Source organism: Petaurus breviceps, unplaced genomic scaffold (genome assembly GCF_028583685.1).
Source record: "Petaurus breviceps papuanus isolate PSGF00001 unplaced genomic scaffold, PetGlider_PUasm1.0 183, whole genome shotgun sequence".
NCBI classification, from domain to species: Eukaryota; Metazoa; Chordata; class Mammalia; order Diprotodontia; family Petauridae; genus Petaurus; species Petaurus breviceps.
The window spans coordinates 19,884,561-19,899,959 of record NW_027185791.1 but is presented as its reverse complement, the minus strand read 5'-3'; the positions used below and the strand labels follow the sequence as shown (position 1 = coordinate 19,899,959).

Here is a 15,399-nt window from a genome sequence, read left to right as displayed (position 1 = left end):
TTGGAAATCTGTATTTAATCCTGGTGGCTATAGAGTGAACATACCTGAGCAGGGGAAAGGCATGGTCAGGTCTTTGACAACGGAAGATTATTTTGGCAGCATCATGAAGAATGGATTGTAGTATGGCGAGACAGGGAGCCAGAGGAACAATTAGGTTTTTATAATAGTGAAGGTAAGAGGTTGTTTTTGACGAAGTTGATCTTACTATTGGTATAATTTCAGATATCAAGAGAAACACTAGAAGATTTCAAAATAAATACAGGGATAAATCAGATGACTTTCTCCCTACTATCATTTGACAAGAAATGCTAGTGATAATTACACAAGAGAAAGAAATTAAAGGCATAAACACTGACAAAGAGAGGAAATAATAGAAAAGGAAATTCCATTCAAAATAACAACAAAATACATAAAATATCTGGAAGATAATCTACTAAGACATTTGAGACTTATAAAAATATAATTACAAAATACTCTTTAAAGAAATAAAGTATGGTGTACCCCAACCACAAAATATTCCTCCAACTGGCTCTCACAATTATATATTGGGTCCTTAGGTGGCTGATACTTCCATGTTTTAGGAGGGTACCCTTTGGATACTCTCCTAATACTATATATATAACTCATGAGTCATGAGCAGAATTTTAGATCTGATAGATGGCTTGTCTATCTCTGAGGAAGCTGTTGCCAGATTACTTGACTGAGGCAGAGGAGTGAGAAATACTCTCCTCATTCCCTACTGCGGTCTCTTCCACAACACTCTGAGATCTTGTTCTTCTAGCTTGGAACTACTTCCAGGGCTTAGTTACTTAAAACTTTGCAAAAGTATACCCGATTTGTATCTTTCCAATGAGACTTCCTTTAATTCTATCAGAGAAAGGAGTTCATACTTCATAAAGGAATCACTGGGAAGCACAGAAATGTGGCAGATTAACAGGGCAGAGTGTTGCGACTCTCATACCTGGGGACATCCATCCACCAAGTAGGAAAGGCTCCAACTTGAAATGGCCCTTGCCTCTTCATGGCCTCGATGGCACATCAACATGGCCCTTGGCCACTAGGAAGTTGCAGCGATGGCTAGTCAACTTGAGCCTTAGCCTCTTAGGACTTTCAAGTCTTGGGGACAGCTTTCTTTACTTTTAGGAAGAGAACTAGCCCGGCTTACATGGCAGGAAGAAAGACCCTGGCCTAGCATAATTAACAACGTATAGCTTTCTACAGAGTCAAAAATGTTAAACTTAAAAAACATAAAACGGTACACAGAAACTTCACTGAAAAGTAGCTCAGTGAAATTTTTCCTGTTACCAGAAGGTGGTTACATTTCATTTTCTATCAGACAACAATATGTTTGCCTACATTTGAAGTAGCATCACAAAACTCTTGCCATTGCTTAATTTATGTCTGGGAAGAACAGTGTTAGTAGGTTAACAGAAGATCTATCCTGGTCAAACCAATAAGGAACAACTTCTCAAATCTAATTTTTCTTTTGTTTTCTCCAACCTGGAAAATGCTCTTTGGGCTAAAAAGGACAAAACCAAAATGGCAAATAGGGAGTTGATATATGAGATAGAAAGACAGTACCTCACTGACAAAGATGAGCTCAAGTCACCAGGCCCAGATGGAATGTACTGTCAGATAATATGACTGCTGACCCAATGTCAACACCCCTTGAAATATCATAGAAAACAAGAAAGGTAGCATACGATTAGAAATAAGGTAAATATTCTAATTTTTAAAAAATTCTAGGACATGTTATTTAAAAAATTCTTAGTGAACATATAGGAAGGAAAACCAAGATTACAAAGCTTTTTTGGCATGGTTATCATAGAACATGCTAATTTTGTGGGTGGAATTTGCCTAGATCTTATTAGCAAAGCATCTGACAAGGTCTCTCATGCTATTCTTGTGGACAAGATGGAAAGATCTGGGTTAGGTGACACAACATTTGACAGACCTGAAACTAAGCAGATGGCCTGTCAAAGAGTAGTCATTAATGGCTTGATGTCAGTTTGGGATGAGCTGCGCAGCAGAGAACATTAGAGATCTGTTCTTGATTCTGTGCCACTGAACATTCTCATAAAGGTTAAATGACACCACTTTCCAACAATTAGATACCTAAATGTTAAAGATGTAGTAATTGTATATCCAAAGTAGAATGGACCACCTTGAGAGGGGGCACCTTCCCCCTTACCGGAAGGATCTAGTAGAGCATAGAACTCTTCCCATTCTCATTAGCTCATGTCGATGACATACTTTTTTATTTAAATGTTATTTTTCTACCCAGAATTATGAAATATGTCTGACCACTGCTAATATTGTAGAGGGGCAAAGAAAGGATGGGGAGGATGAGAACCTGGCTAAAGCAACTTCTAGGTTACATGTTTCTGGGTTGTCAATTCATGGTATCCTAAGTAACATATACATATATATGCATTCTTTTATACATAAAAAAGGAAAAAAATAGGGACAAATCTTATCAATTGGTCAACAGCTCTGACCCCAATGGATACCAAAAAATAAATCCTATGGAGTTCTAGAAGGAATAAAAGGGAAAGTGCTTTGCTTCCTAATGTCATTTTTCTGGAGAGTCTTTGTCTAGTTTTAGCTCAGGGAAAAGAAAATGCAGGGGCAGCAGGACATTGTAGAAAGAGGAATGAATTTGGAGTCAGAACATCTAAATTTTAAGGCCAGATCTATCATTTTGATCTATTTGACCTTGGGCAAGACATTTAACTTGTCTAGGCCTTAGGATACAATTCTTTAAAATGAGAGGGTTATACTGAATGATCTTTAAATTCCCTTCTAGGTCTAAATCCTATGATGCTGTGAATTGCTGCTCAGTAACAGCAGGCTTCATGACTTTTTGCTGTGGTGGCTTTTCTATATCTTTAAAATAATTGCAATATAGGATCAGAACAAGATCTTAGAGATCATTATCATGGGAGCAGAATAGGTATGAGAAAAACTACTCCATTCTCACACAAGCAGTCCAGGTATGCTCTCAATCCCACGTGAACTCATGAAAGGCTTTGCCTCAAAGATTTAGATTAGCCTACAGTTAGGAGAACTTCTTTATTTTTCTTTATATCCAGTCCTTCTGCCTACAAGACTTTACAAATATTTTATGAATTTCTCAAACTCCTTAAGAAATACATGTGTGTGTATGTGTGTTTGTATATATGATACTGACCAAGACAAAAACAAGTAACAAAAGCTAACTTAAGCTCTCTAAAGTCAGAAAACAAGATCCTCAAGGTCAGGCATTAGTTGGGAAAACTACCCAGGCATTCTTATTTCTAGCTCTCATAATAGTGAGTCACATTAAATCTCTGCCACAACAAAAGATGAAGTCATTGATTCTAACCTGTTTCACTCTTCAGAGATGTTCTAGTTAAGGCTAATGTGACCCTGGGGACTGCTGCGTTTGATCAATTTTTTTTTACCCACTATTAAGTTTATTTACTGCTTTCCTAATAAAATGGCCATACTTTTAAAAAAAAATCCTCAAATTGGGGGCCAGAATCTGTAAGTAAACCTCTGGAGTACTTTCATTTGACTGTCAGGATGGAAAAATGCCAGAAGACCAAGGGTTGAGAAAACAGGAAGGATTTATATTATAAACACATTACTGTTCAGCCTCTCTCACTCTCCTGGCTCCTCTGATGTTATATTTTTTTCTCAATACTTTGACGTGGTTGAAATGAAAGGTAAACTGGCTCAAGTTACTCAGCAACAGAAAGAGAATGTATCAGTGCTAAAGAGACCAAGGGACTCTCTTCCTTGTTGAATTGGAATAGAAATAATCACAGCTGGGATGATACTTGAGTTCTATGGTTAGGCAATACTGACCACTGTAGGAGCATCCCCTGCTGGCTAAGTACTGGACTTCCAATAACTGAGGTTGTTGGCAGATGAGGCCTTCAGATGTGCAGGCTAAACAGCTATGAAACTGATAGGGAAATACAGTTAAACAAATCCAGTCTGAAGAATGAGAGGGAAACTTCACCACTAGTCTAAATTACTCAAAAAACTTAAGCTGGAGGGGTGGGGGGAGAAGGGGGAGAGAAGAGATTTAACTTGATAAAATGCTTTCTTTCAACTTCAAAAATGATAAAAATTATGTAACTGACTCATATGTGACTTTCAAAAGCAAACATCCCAGTGGAATTATTACATAAATCTAAATGACTAGTCTTTGCAGACCAAAATAACTAGCTACATGAAAAGTATCCAGTCTTTCACAATGAGATACTAAATAACTACACAGATTTAAAGTTTGAATAAAATTTTAGAAGTAGCTAAAATTCCCAATTAATTTGGGGAAACAAATGAAAGCTCCATATTTAGATACTTTGAAAAGGGAAGAATTTACTTTTATCAAATCAGAACTTCACTGACCAAATCTAATCCCCACTGAAAAGAGAAAAGGCAGTATTATTTTCTGCAAAGATAAATAATGGAACACAGACTAATGTGCTTTGGCTTATGGTCACTGTCATAAGATTAGAGTTCAACAGGATTATAATCAAATCTTAGTCATTTTGTTTGGTGAGGTCTATTCAGAGGTAAGTTGGATAGTGTTGCTAACCAAAGTGTTGTTTTTTTTCAGTTTTTTCTTTTTTAAAAAAATCCATTGTCTATGAATTATTATTTATTTGTCTGTTTCTCAGACTTTCCGCTAAACAAACTGAAAATTTCACGCTGGAAGTGATAACACTGATGGTTATTTTTTAGGAATAATACTAAAGGTCTGTAGGGTAGGGTCATGCTTCAGGTAAAGGTTGCACTAAATGACTTCAGTAAGTTCCTTCCAACTCTATGTTCTATTATTCTATTGTTTGGTCAAAATAGCATATAGGGCCTAGGCAAAAATCACAGAAAAGGACTTTTTCCTTTTTTTTTTTTAAGTTAATTGGATTAAACCTTGAAGAATGGAATAAAACTCAAGCTGACAAATTTACCCAACTGGTTAAAGGAAACGTATCAAATTTCAGTGTTCACATTTCAAAATGGGCACACTCCATAACACTCTACAAAAATGAAATTGACTGATGAATTTATTAAAAGTTTTTCACAACTGCACTTCCTTAATGCTTTTGCATTTCCTCTTGTACTAATGATTTTTAATTATTTGCCATTGTAATAATTTCTGCTTCACTATCAACAAAATAGTTAATGATTATAGCTAATTGGAAAAGAATGAGATGATTTTTATGTCTACAGAATTTGTATATATGAACCAAAGTTTTCATAACTTTCACAATAATGAAATTTACACATGGACTTAATAATCTATAAATGTAGCAAATCTAAGCTAAAATACCATGATATCCTCTTTTGGATCATTTAATAGAAGGGGGGGTCACTTCTTTCTGCTATCAAGGTGGTTATTATCAAGCATAATTTGTGGTTTGAAATGTTTGGCATTCCTGTCTAGCAGTAGCTCAGACTGTTTAGAATAGATCTTTACATAGGAGTTCAAACATCTGTTCATTTTAGGTCAGATTTCTGTGAGATCCTATGATTAGAGTCTATAAACATATGCAGCTGTCTCAGATTAAATGAGAATGGTCTCTTGCATACAGTGACAGCAAAGGATCATGTTTAAAATAAAAAAATTAAATAATAAGGCTAAGAATTTTAAGCAGAATGCAACTCTTGAACATAATGCCAACAAGGGATATGTTATCAATTAAGCCTGCTGCTGTTCAAGTTGTTTAAGTACTATCCTAAAGAAATACTTATTAATTAGAATTAAGACACCAACCTACCAACAGGCTAAAAAGCCAGTAGCTGAGTTAAGTTATAGACTACCTTAACTAAAAAGTCCCTTTATTATGGGACTCCAACCTTTCTGAAGCCAAAACTGCTTATTAAATGAATAGTGTACATAAAACTGCAAAGCAATGGAATGTCAAATGTTGGAAAGGAAATTAAAAAAATTAAAACAAGCTGTGATGATTTTGACAAAAACACGAAAAACCTTCTAATAGGAAAACTTGGGTCAGATTCCTTGTCTCTCTCCCTGTCCCCTCCAGTCCCCTGCAGCCCCCATCCGCCCCACCCCCTCCCAGTTCTGGTTTATTTTTAAAAGTAGTCTCTATAACACTTGACTAAAGTTTTGAAGTATGAAGTCTAAAATGATTTTCCAGTACCGAAGAAATGCAAGTCTGCCAGGACTGGGCACGTGTTTTACTCCTTCCACTGGTAGTAGGACTCACTGCATTTAAGAAATGACAACCCATGGAATAAGACAGTTTAGAATTAACATTAGAAACTGGAAAATTACTCAAGTAAGAGTTAATGAAGCATTCAAAAAATATCTCCTTAATGTAAGTAATTCCAGTGCTGGATGCCAGAATTTGACCAGGAAAGCAAAGCAAAGCAAATCCATAAAGTGTGGCTCTTTTGCTGTTGTTGGGTTTTTTTTACAAACACTGTTAAAAGGCAAAACTGCACTATGCAAGATTTCTTATTAAAATAAACTACTTACAAAAGTTAAATAACTCAGTTTTTTACCTGTGTGTGCAAAGTTTAGAGAAATAAAAAATTCCTTCCCAGGGGAAAAGTTTATAAAACATTAACATATTCTAAGGGGTTTATAAATTATGCTGCTTTATTAAACATAAACCATTAGTAGGCAGCATTTCTCTTAATGGCTTTAATATGTTTAAATGACTCCCCAAAATGTGCATTTATACTGTATAAATGAAATATACATTTGAGAGAAATACCTTAATATAAACATACTAAAATATAAGCTTTTAGAGAAAATCAGGTTAAAACTTTCCAATCTAGATGGAATCTCTGTATGCGTGTATGAGCAAAGCAAATTCTATATTAGCAAATTCTGTTGGAATGTAATGAAATAAAGCAGTAACAAAATATAAATACAACATTCTTGCTTTTTAGCTGACAGAATTAAAAAAAAATCTCTTACAGATTTACTTGTACAACCCAAAGGAAAAATCAAAATAGAATGATTATGAAAGTAATTATTTATGTAATCTACAAACTCTGACAGAAATGCAATGATTGAGAAGTATCCTTGGATGATAAGATAAGAGATTTAGTTAGGCGCAATCTTCGAGGATAAAGACCTGAGGTAAAGAGGTAAAGACACTAAGGGTCAGAAAAGGTCCTTGATTTGCCCAAGATCATAATGCATGGCTGGCTTTATACATAGATCATCTCATTTGACAATGGTGATGTCTATACAAGAGTAGCTGGGTTAGAAGATTTAGTTACAATTGCCTTAGCCCATCAGTGCTGTTTTCACAGAGACTGGACTTAGAAAAAACTATCCCACCCTCTGTGAAGCTGTTGAAAGAAGGTCCCTCAGACCAAAATGAAAAAGGCCTTCAGTCCTATCCTGTGGTATTGTGCCTATAAAGATTTGGCCAGTTATGTAATAAACAGAAGGTTTCATAACCTTTGGGAAATGGAACAGAAGTATCTATTAGATAACAAGAGAACACAAGGTAATAAAAAAAGCAGAGGCTAACTGGCCCTGTGCAGATTAGAGGAGCCCAGAGAAGGGAGGGATCCTTGTAGTCAGAATAATCCAAAAATGCTTCATGGAGAAGGCATAGGTTGTGAGCTGAAACTTGAAGGATGAGTGGAATCTTAGAGTCAGAAAAATGATGGAAAAGTATTTCAATCAAGAAGAATAAGAACAGCAATGATCTGTAGTATACAGTTATCCCTTCTACACTGCAACTTTCCCCATCGTGGTTCCGATATATTGCAGGTGGCATAAGAAATTAAATGGGAATTTGGGGGGAGTTTTGCAGAAGCCACAGATGACACGCAAAGGCCAACAGACAACATAGAACCTATGACCAAAGGCTTAACCTGGATTTTACAATAAGGTACTGTAAACACCTCATAAAAGAAAAAGAAAAAAATTCAGACTTCTTTAGTACAAATGGAGGGACAAAAGTTTTTAGACAGATTTTCCAGACTGTGGGGGTTCTGTACCCCTAACACCCACAATGTGGAAGGGATAACTATTTGTAGGTCAATGTGGAAAGTAACCAGTTTCTTCCATAAGTAGCTCTGTGAATGCATTTATAAGCAATTTTCTCACCATTTCTCCAGAAAATAGAGAACTACAGAGATGGACGACTTTAGTGAAGTTATAGTCTTTGTCTCAGATTCCGTTTTGGGCTTCACTCATTCCTGATTGTGTTCACAATTCCATCAGCCTCACCTGGTATAAAACACCCATTTTATATGATCAAAAGAACACAGCTTTAAAGCTGGAAGGGAACTTGGTAAATAATCTGGACCAACCTTTTCATTTCACAGCTTTCTTCCAAGCTCACATGGTGATCTCATTTGCTCCCATGGCTGGGTTGAAATGTCATCCCTGTGCAGACTGACTGACAGTCCTATGCTCTAGTCCTACAGCACCAGTTGCCTATTTCCCACTACGTCCCATGGGCATCAATATGTCCCAGTCAGAACTCAAAGGGAATGATCATTTCCCCTAAATCCACTGCTCTTCCAAACTCCCCTATTTTTGTCAAGGGCACCACAAAAACAAAGACTTACATGCACTGATGCAGACTGAAGTAAAGCAGAACCAGGAAAGCAAGATATATATTGAGAAAATGATCCTCTTCCCTTCATTGTAAAGGTAGAGGAATAAGGTGTAGAAGATTGAATAGAACTTGTCCAAAATGGTTGATCTATTTGCTGCTTTTTTCCCCTTTCTTTTTTTGAACCTTTTTTTTTTTAACAAGAGAGAGCTAAACAAGTAGGGGAGCAAAGGAGCTATCTGTTCTGGAATGACTGTCACATAAAAACAAAAGATATCAATAAAAACAAAAAAGGAAAAAATCTCAATTTAACCTTGATTTTGAAGCTGGCATAAGCATCAAACTAGGTGAGATCATTATTATTTTCTTCAGCTGCCTTTCTCCCCTTCATCATCACCATTCCCTCTCTCCTATGTGTCCTAAACCTTTTAAAAGAATTAATAAATTAACTAGTGATAAATTCATGTAATCCCTTTAGGAGTCTTGGTAGGACTTCAAACTTATTTGACAAAAGCAGCTTCTGCTGTTCTCCCAAAACCACATCCTTCCCCTTCGTCATACAGCCTCCCCAGCCACCATTTACCTTGGCCGTAGATTCCTCTGCATCAGCTCCCACCAAAAACTGTCACCTGTAGGCACAGCTCTGTTTTGTCAGTAAAGGGAAATTTTCTCTTTCTGAAGTAAGTCCATCTGGCCAAAAAGCATCCAAACTGGCCAAGAATTAGATAGTATTTTATAGAATCATAGAATTTTAGGACAGGCAAAGGCCTCAGAAATAATATGACCCAAATGCCTAAATTTTACAGATGAGGAAATTTAACACATGGGAATTTAGTGACTTGTTCAAGGTCACAAAGTTTGTTAGTATAAGAACACTGGAACCTTTTTTTCTCCTGGCTAGTGATTTTTCTGAAGTGGTTAGACTTGCTGGATCCTTTGAAATTCTGCAGTGACTAGATGAGAGGCAATAAGCCTTAATCCTTAAATATCTTGGAAAATGGCAGTTTTTTCCTAAACTTTTAAAATTCAAATTATAACTGTGAAACTTGATGGTACATACTAGGTCTCAAGATAGAAGTCTTATTCTAGTTTTCCACAAATCTGATAAGATGTGGGGAGAAATTACTGAATCAATGAAGTTCAACCTACACCCAAAGGCCCTAACCCAATATGTACAGTACTACACAGACACACAGACACACACACACACATGCACACCCAACATTTGGATAAGTATCAAAGACAATTTCTTCTTTCTCTTCCCTTTTGGTACCACAATTATTACCATCAGTGCCTCAGTGAAAAACTGGCAAGTAGAAATGAAACTCAAAGCATCGGATCACAACAAAAACATCTTTGCAACATAGCAAAGTATTTCAGTGTTGAGAAACAATGTGAAAGCTTATTACTTAATAAAGGAAAAAAAAGGAAAAAAAAAGAAAAAAAAAACTCCTCCACCCTACCTAGGGTTCAAATCTCAGAATCTATCTGGAAACCAAATCAAGAATGTCTGTTATTTTGTATCCCAAATATACTTTGGCCCCACTCAGAATTGTTATTCTCACTTTCATTGTGGTGGATTAATTAGCTATACAATACACTGAAATGTAAGTGAAAATGTTAAGCAAAGGAAAAACACTGGCACGAAAGCTGTCTTTCTCTAGATAAGAGCAGTGTAAATTATCTTTGAATCTTTGAGTACAGAGAGTACAAATGAGACTAACAACTAGCTTACACAAGAATGTAAATAGGTCAGGAACGAACCCTGTCCTGGAGATCAAACTGATTATGATTTTGGGACATCAATTTTGTGATTTTATTAATAGTCTATGCTCTTTTAAACCCACCAAAAGGGCAAAGAAAGGAAATCATATGGGTCAGAGGGCTAGTTTGTCTCAAGGCTAAAGTGAGCTAATTGTTGTAACAAGTGGCTTCTGATGGAAAGTCTAGCATCCTGTGCAGGAAGAGTATTGTACAGGGAGGGGAGCATGGTGAAGAAAAGGGAGGTTGCACACAGCTCCATCTGAGGAGACAGGAGCAGGTGAGGAGGAATCAGGTCTGCCCTCCTCCTATTGGGTGGGGAGGAAAGTCTTCCTCAGCCAAAGTTCACCCTGCCCAGCAACACTTGCTACCTATACCCTTAACACTTCTCTGAGTTGCCAAATCATCCCCCCTTAAGTTATAGAGACCTTGTGATAATATTTTAGGATTCATTTTTTTGACAAGGCAATTGGGGTTAAGTGACTTGCCCAGTGTCACACAGCTTGAAACTTAATCAAGTGTCTGAAGCCAAATTTGAACTCAGGTCCTCCTGACTCCAGCCCAGTGCTTGATCACTGCATCACTGTAATGGGAATGTAAATTTTAAAGATCTTCCCTGCCCCTAGGCTAAAGTGCACCTGGAGCCTGGGGTGGGAGGCTTGTTTTTCAGTAGATACTTCTTGATTGGCCAGTGGGTCCAGAAGGTTGTTACATTCTCTGAGCCAGGAGAAGGCTATATAAGCCCTGATGTGTAGCTTTGTTTTGGGGCTCACTTTGAGAGGTGTTCTGTGATTTGATCTGGATTATGGGAAGCCGTTGTCCAGAGCCCCCCGGCTTTGAAAAACCCAGATGTTGAAACCCAGATGTTGATTTGGTATGGATGTAATGGCTGGACAGTTTGGAAAGCTGTCTACTTGAGCTGTTTCTGTCTTGATAATTCTGCCTGTATACTTTGAAGTTCAGGGTGCTGACCTTTTTCCCCTGAACAAGGTAAACGATATATGTCTGACTGATTAAAGTAAGCTTGTTAACCCATTTTGAGTTGCTTTCTTTAACAAAGCAGATCTAAGAACCTGTGGTGGCAGCCACCCTGGGGACCCTGGGGTGCTTGCTGCTACAATCACCCAGCTGCCCCTGTGTTAATTCTTAACAAAGTAATTTTCCCTAATATTATTCCCCCATATAAATTTAATTATATTGAGTTCAAATCTTGGTTCTGTCATTAATTTACAAAGTGAACATGGTCAGTTACTAAACTCCCTGACCTCTGCTTCATCAGCTTCAAAATAATAGGAATTATTTTGAATTCTCAGAATCTCTATGAACATGAAAGATAATGATTATGACTATGACTTGAGTTTTCTTCCACTCTGGCGTCACACATGCAGCCTGCTATCTTGAGCATGAAAGTCATTATGGAAATCAATACCCCAACCTGACATCTAGCATCACATAGTATACAGAATGAAGTGCCAGACTAGAAGTCAAGAAAGCATGGGTTTAAACACTACACAAGAAACTTACTGTGTAACCCTAGACAAGTGACTTAACTTCCCTCAGGTTCAATTTCTTCACCTTTCCATTACTGGGTTAAAAGGTATGGACATTTAAAAAATGCTAATTCCAAATTGTTTTCCAGAATTATTGGACCAAGTTATACCTCTGGCGACATTGTATTAGTTTATCTGTCTCACCATAGGGCTTCCAAAACTGACTTTCATCATCTTTGCCAATTTGCTGGGTGCGGACTGTTTTAATATGCACTTCTCCTCTTATTAGTGATTTGTAACAATCTTTTATATAGTTTTTAATAGCTTACAATTTTTCTTTTTAGAACTGTTGGTTTATATCCTTTAATCACATATCCATTGAGGAATCATATATTATAATATATTTACACTGATTTTCTCCATAATTTTGATTCCAGACGTTTATCAGAAGTATTTGATGAAAAGGTTTTCCCCAATTGAATCTCACTTGTTTCATTGATAAAAGCCTTTTAATTCCATGTAATCAAAATTGTCTATTTTATTTTTTATGATCTCCTCTTTCTTTGTTTGGATAAGAATTCAAGCCCTATAGCACTTGACAATGTTGGAAATCTCCTTTGAATACTTTCTCTTCCTGAGTTTTTGTGACACTGTTCTCTCTTGAGCCTACTCAAGCATTAGTCTGACTGCTCCTGCTCACGATCCTCTGCCAGTTTATCACCAGTCTTTCTCCCCCTAAATGTGAGTGTTCCCCTTGGCTTCTCTTTTCATCTTTCCCTATATACTTTCTTACTTGGAAACCCCATCAGCTCCTATGGTTTTAATTATCTTCTCATAAAACCCAGGTATATATATTTAACCTCAGTCTCTCTCCTGAGTTCCAGGCCAACATCTCTAATTACTTACTGGAAATTTCTTTTTTTTTCCAGAGAAGTAAAAGGCTTTTATTTTCACTGCCCCCACAGCAGTCAATGTACTGAGAGCCAGAGAAAACCCTTGCTGTAGCCCTGCCTCTTGAGCACACTGCACATGAACACCTCCATAGGGTGGGCATTCAGCTTGCTCATGGGCACGTTTCCCTTTCCTGTGGTCTGTCCAGAAAGCCCAAATATCTCACGAAGTCTTTCCTCTCTGATTGCATCTGATCTGTCAATTTTATTGCCCAAAATAAGGACTGGCACACTGGATATTGTTTCATCTGTCATTAGTGCATTGAGTTCAACTTTGGATTCCTGGAGGCAAAGATGATTTGCACAATCCACCAGGAAGGCAATCCCATTAATTGCTGGTAAATAGTTTTTTCAAACCCGCCAGGCTTGCTTATGTCCACCAAGACCAAAAGTTGTAAAAGTCATGCCAGCAATTGTCAGCTCTTCAGATGTTGGATGTAGTGTTGGGACACGCTGGTCCGATCGGTCATCTCTGAGCATGTGCAAAAGGGTTGTTTTGCCTGCATTGTCCAGACCCAAGAACACAAGCTTTCCAGATTTCTTACAGAATCCTGCCAACTGCAGGACACTGCTGAAGCCATTAAAGATCCACTCAAAGATGAATGATATTATTGTAGCTCAATCGGGAGCACTTGGGGCTGCTGGGGTGGTGGCTGACTCTGGGGGCTCTGAGCTTCCCTCTCTCTCTCACCAGGGCCAACACAACAGCAGCAACAAAGACTGAAATTTCTCAATAGATGTCCCATAGGCATCTCAAACTCAACATGCCCAAAAGATAATTATCTTCCCCACAAACTCTTCTGAAGTTATCTATTTCATTTAAAGAGTGCCATCATCTATACAAGTCACTCAGGTTGGCAACTTTAGTGTCATTCTCAGCTCCTTACTCTCTCACACACAACACAGCTCATCAGTTGCCAAGTGTCATTTTTATCCTAAAATCTCCAACATCTTTCCCTTTCTCTCAATCCATGTGGATGCCACCCTATGTCAAGTCACCCTCACCTCTTGTCTGGACCATCAATATTTTCTCTGTGCCTTAAGTTTGAAGGGTTATCATGTGGAAGGGAGATAGACTTACTTCACTTGACTCTAGAAATCAGAACTAGAATAAGTGGAAATGAAAAACAGGAAAGTTTAAGATCAATATAAGTTAAAACTATTCACAAATTTTAGTTATCAAAAAATAGAAAGGGCTATCTCAGGTGGCAAACTAGTTCGGAGAGGTTTTCAGCTAGACATCTGATGACCACTTGTCAGAGATGTTGGGAAGATTCATGTTTGAGGTAAGAATTGGACTAAATGCCAATCTAGGGTCCCTTCTAACTCTAAGCATCTATGAAAGGAAAGGAAGAGAAAGAAATATGCATTTATATAACACTAAGTGCCAGGCACTGGGCAAAATTTTTTTTCAATTATCTCATATCAGTATTCAGTAATTCAAAATGTTGTAGAAGTCAATAACTTTGCTTGGAATAATATTGGCATCTTTTTTTAGTACAAATTGGGCTTTATAGAAGCTTTTGAAACTTGAACTAGAACCCATGGAAAAAGTAGAGAATGTAAGATTGAGATTTCCAGATTTCTACCACAGAAAAGGAAGTTCTTCTTGGGGAGAGAAAAACTCTTACCTATATGTTGTAGCATGATATGCAACAGAATTTGGAACCAAGTTCCTCTGCAGAAATTTAGGTCATAAAATTCTATTAATCCATTCTTTAAACTCTTTGAAACTCATTTTCCTCAAATGTAGTATGTGTCAGATAATGCCAAATTTTCATTTCCCTCTTGTAAACTTAAATAGAGAGTGGTTACTACCCTCCAATTCAACTTCAGCAACTTGTTTGTCTTTCTTTGTTAGGATGAAATCCAGAACATCAATTTCCCTCATCATACCACCTATTACCTTCTGAAGAATGAAATTATCATTAAAACAAGTCAAGAATTTATCACCTGTTCTACTCTTGGCAAAGACAGAGATTCAGGAAATGTAACAACTTCTCTAAAAGCTTCAGATTTTTACCTAAAATTACATAATCCCTACCAGTGCTTTCTAGATTCATTCTTGTGACATATTTTTCTCCACACAAATTATCAGAAGCAAGTAGTGGTCATCAGGTTTGACAAATGTCAGGAGGATTCTGTCCTTTCTTGGATATATGACCTGCGAAGAAAGCTGACCTCTCTATTGCTCCTATATCAATAATCCCAATTAAAGTTCCAACTGTTTTATATTCACTAACAATTTATTGATAGAAGATATCACTAAGGGCAGCTAGGTGGCACAGTGGACAGAACACTGGCCCTTGAGACAGGAGGACCTAAGTTTAGATCTGGCCTCAGACACTTACTAGCTGTGTGACCTGGGCAAGTCACTTAACCTCAATTGGCCCACACAAACGAAAGGAAGGAAGACAGACAGACAGAAAGAGAGGAAGAAAGAAAGAAAGAGAAGAAAGAAAAGGAAGAAAGAGAAAGGAAGGAAGAAAGGAAGACAGAAAGAGAAAGAAAGAAAGGAAGAAAGAATGAGAAAGAGAGAAAGAAAGGAAGGAAGGAAGAAAGAGAGAGGGAGGGAGGAAGGAAGGAAGGAAGGAAGGAAGGAAGGAAGGAAGGAAGGAAGGAAAGAAGGAAGGAAGGAAGGAAGGAAGGAAGGAA

General features: G+C 37.4%; 1 protein-coding gene, 1 long non-coding RNA gene and 1 pseudogene across 14 annotated transcripts in view; 1 reads left to right on the top strand and 2 right to left on the bottom strand.

The window, feature by feature from the left end:
• The window catches only part of AOPEP (aminopeptidase O (putative)), a 567,977-nt gene that overhangs the window by 349,581 nt on the left and 202,997 nt on the right, over positions 1–15,399 (bottom strand). The gene's annotated exons all lie outside the window — the stretch shown is intronic.
• Positions 1–15,399, top strand: part of LOC138161151 (uncharacterized) — a 45,819-nt gene that overhangs the window by 9,684 nt on the left and 20,736 nt on the right. The window lies entirely within an intron of this gene.
• LOC138160901 (small COPII coat GTPase SAR1A pseudogene) overlaps positions 6,080–15,399 on the bottom strand; it is a 17,700-nt pseudogene continuing 8,380 nt past the window's right edge.